This window comes from Fukomys damarensis, unplaced genomic scaffold (genome assembly GCF_012274545.1).
Source record: "Fukomys damarensis isolate Sample0158 unplaced genomic scaffold, DMR_v1.0_HiC HiC_scaffold_10, whole genome shotgun sequence".
NCBI classification, from domain to species: domain Eukaryota; kingdom Metazoa; phylum Chordata; class Mammalia; order Rodentia; family Bathyergidae; genus Fukomys; species Fukomys damarensis.
Window position 1 is genome coordinate 25585114 of NW_022900922.1, and position 3853 is coordinate 25588966.

The 3853-nt window shown below is 41.4% G+C and overlaps 1 long non-coding RNA gene across 1 annotated transcript in view; it reads right to left on the minus strand.

Annotated features, from left to right (window-relative positions):
* Window positions 1-3057: 3057 nt before the first annotated feature.
* Window positions 3058-3853, minus strand: part of LOC104861452 — a 3990-nt gene continuing 3194 nt past the window's right edge. The window contains exon 3 of the long non-coding RNA XR_780051.1: window positions 3058-3296. This is a non-coding gene — a long non-coding RNA (uncharacterized LOC104861452). The remainder of the gene's footprint in view (window positions 3297-3853) is intronic.

A 3853-nucleotide genomic window follows, 5' to 3' on the forward strand; every position in this document is an offset into this window, starting at 1 on the left:
CACTAGGCATCAGGAAGAGAGGAAAATGGAGAGGCACTGAGAACAAAGGCAGGCAAAAATTATGGCAGTGCTTTGAGCACACCCAAGTGGTCCAAAAGGAAACCCAGGGCCAATCAAGGAAAGAGTTTCTGTTTTACATGCAAGGAAACTGGGCACTGGGCGCAAAGCTCTACTAGGCCACTGCCTGGGCCCTGATCCACGTGTCAGGTGGCTGATGTGACTGACGCGTGGCACTGGAGTGACTGTTCCAGCTTCCAGGAAGGGGCTAGGTCAGCCAAAACCTTCATATCTTCACTCTGATGAAGAGGAATGAAGAAGCCTGGGGCACAGTGTAATGGCCCTGACACAGATACTTCCATCTCCTGCAAGCAGACCTTGGGGACGCTTGACATCACTGTAAGTATATTCAATCCTTTTGGACACAAGGGTGCTTTATTCACTTTTAACTTCCTTCTCTGGAACATGGTCCTCTAGATCTATAGACATAGCTGGGGTTGAGGGAAGCCCTAGTCATAGCTTCTTTACTCTTGCTTTGGCATGTCCATTTGAATGTCAAAGGTTCAACCCTGAGTTTTTAATTATCCCATGGTGTCCTACTCCCTTACTAAGAAGAGATTTATTGTAAACTTAGCGGCAGTTCTCTAATTCCAGAAAAGGATTTAAAGTAAAATACCACCTCCATTCTGCACGGAGACCTCAGTCCTCTGGAAAAGTTAAAAGAGCCAGCCAGACCCTAAAACAAACTTACCTTCCTAAAATCATTGGTTCCTTCTTATCTTGGGATCACGCATGGTCATTCTGCTCCTTCTCATATTTGGCCTTTGCCTCCTCAACCTAATAGTAAAGTTTATCCATTCAAGGCTTCAGATAATGACCCAGATTACAGCCCATTACCCTCCTGACAAATTCACTGAGCTTCGTCTCACTGAACAGACAGCTCAACAATTCCTGACAGACAAGCGCTAACACTTTTCTCATTATCTTCTGAAAGATTCTTTCCAGTCCAGCTAGTAAACCTCAATATCCCAAGGTAGCCATCAGGGATCACATTATCCTCAGAAGGTAGGGTCTACAGTCCCTGTCAGCAGGAAGCAGCTGTAAGAAAAAAGATACCTCTATTCCCTCAGAATCCCATAAAGAATTCTGGGGATTCTGTCTCTCGGGGGAAATGATGGAAGAGAGTAGGGCTGTGGCAAAACTAGTCAAACAACTGGGCAGAATTTGTTCAAAGTAATGGAGACCCAGGCAACATGTGCACAACACAAGATCTAGGATGCCTCTGCAGCTTCTGAGCACTGTACAGAGAACCAGTAAGAAAACTGCTGTTTTCAATTCTTCATTTACATCTGACAGGAAACCAAGTGAGTCTTTCAATAGGGCAGTTTAATTCTGGTGCCAGGCCAAGTGAGTTTTTGATAGGACAACTGTCCCAGTGCCTTATTTGCATGAGGGAGAAGCCAATCCAGGAATTTTAGATGCAAAAGGCCCCTTTCCCTTATCCTCAGGCTGCTGTGAGTCCATTCACTGGCCTGCTGTCACTCTGCATAGCCTACTTCCTTTTTACCATCAATAAATGTCCATCCCCACTATCTCTGCTGTGTGTACTGTCCAATTCTTTGTTCAGGACACCAAGAGCCTGAAAAGAATTCCACTGGAGCCCACTATCTGGCAAAACTAGACATAAAGACAGTGCATAAAAATTGTTCATATGAAAACCTTTTGATGACCCAAATTTATTTTAACTTAAATCACAGAGACAGTTCCCACTCATCTACTCTGCCTTTTCTTTGTGGCTTGCTCTTTAAATTGTTTGACATAAGTACACTGTTAAATTATTATGCTTATTTGGTATCTTCACATATTTCAAATGACTTCCATACTATTTCTGGTCTCTTTAACAACAAAAAATTTTCCATCACCTTGGTCCACTGGTTATTAGCATTTTACTTGAGTCTCAGAGGGCATATAAGAGAAATAGAAGACTGAGTCCTGTCTTCAATAATATAAATCCAAAGGATAAGAACTAATTTCAGTGATATATAGAAGTGTTAAGAGGTAACTGGGGAATTCAGTGAGTTGGAGTTGAATAAGTTTAGTCTGTGCTATTTTGAACATGGTATTAAGACTATCTTATGGGAAAAATAGAATGATAAAATAAATGAACAATCTGTGTGTTTCACTTCTAACGTGGCCCCATGGGTTATGTTTCAGTCATGGAATGAAAATATGACCAAGAGTGAGACACTCTTTTTTAAATTACAGAGATGAGTTTATTAGTATTTATATTATTGTGTCTTGAAGGGATGGAACACATAGAATAGCAGTACAGTAATAACCAGTTTAACTCTGGTATAGCTACTTTCACTTAGGACATACCAAAAGTTCTCAATTTTTTTCATTTAAGCCAAAGAAAGGGCCTCCCAACTGTTAGACTGCACCCAGTTTACTGGAATAACTGGCACTAACTCTGAACACAAATACTACTGCATTTTATTGGTGCTGAGTGGAGATGGGGCCCTGGCCCACTCTTCCTACTTAGCTGTTGATTCAGATCTAGTGCTATTTTCTAATCTGATCTTTCACTGAACTGCCTGAATTACAACTCCGTAATGAATGCATTTTCAGAGCATTCTGTCAACAATTATTTCTGAATGGGGTAGGATAAGCAAAAGCAAAACCAACATGGCAGGAGTAATGGCAACTGGCCCGGAGGCCATTCAGACAAGAAAAAGATCAAGAATTCCTCTGTCCCCAGCAGCCCATGTTGCCTCTATTTCTCTAATGCATGCATTTTGTTTCTTTTATTCATCTCCACTGTAACCTGGACAATTCAACTTTATGCCCTGGAAAACATGAAAAAGATCAATGCTTTGGCTTGATGAAGGATAAAAACAGGCAGCTTCCTAGCTGGAATAATTTAAGAGGTGACAAAAGAATCTGCATCCCTAACCAGGACCTGGGTTTTAGACTCAAGAAGAAAATGACCTTTGCTCCAGAAATCAGACACAATTTAAGTGAGTATGTTGAAAAATAAAAGAGAAACACAACTTCCCTGGTTGAACAGTGGGGTGGCGGGAGTAGGAGGAGTCTTTGCATCTGGAGGAAGCAGTTAGAAAACCACTGACCTCACCAGCCTCCACTTTTTCAGAGAAGTGAACCAGTGGTCTGCAAACAGAGTGTCGGGGTCTGATAAAGCAAGAAGGAGAACTCTTCTATCTTGACCTTCAGAGTGATGCTCTTTCCAGACTTTTAATCAGCAGAGAATACGGGTCAGTGTGCATTATCAACAGGGGCATCTGAAGAGATAGAGAGATATACAAATTCTATAGAACGCAGCAGTACAATAATGGAATCTGGGGTAACCTGGCACTCTATTTAATAAGAAAATTCTAATCATTTCTTCTTTCCTTAGTGAGTTAATAATAAAAGTAATTTTTTAAAATGCAGCTTAGAAATTATAAAATAAAAAGTGAAACTACTCCCTCACTCCAATCCTAAACTCCTCTCTAGAGGTCACTGCTAACAATTCAGGTATTTTTCAATGAATATATGCCTGCACATATCCACAGATGTATCTAAAAGGGGGTTGCTGTTATTTATTGTAAAAAAAATGTAATGCAGATGTTCCCCAAAAGCCTCATACACTCATACACAGGACTTTTGGAAGGCGACTGGATTGTGAAGACTTACAGCTGACTTGCTGTTAGGAAGTGGGGTCTGGTGGGAAGACCACCAGATTCACCTGGGGTGTGGCCTGGGAGCATTATTTCTCTCCCTTCCCAACTTCTCCTTTCATTCTGTCTGCCTCTCTCTCTCTCTCTCTCTCTCTCTCTCTCTCTCTCTCTCTCTCTCT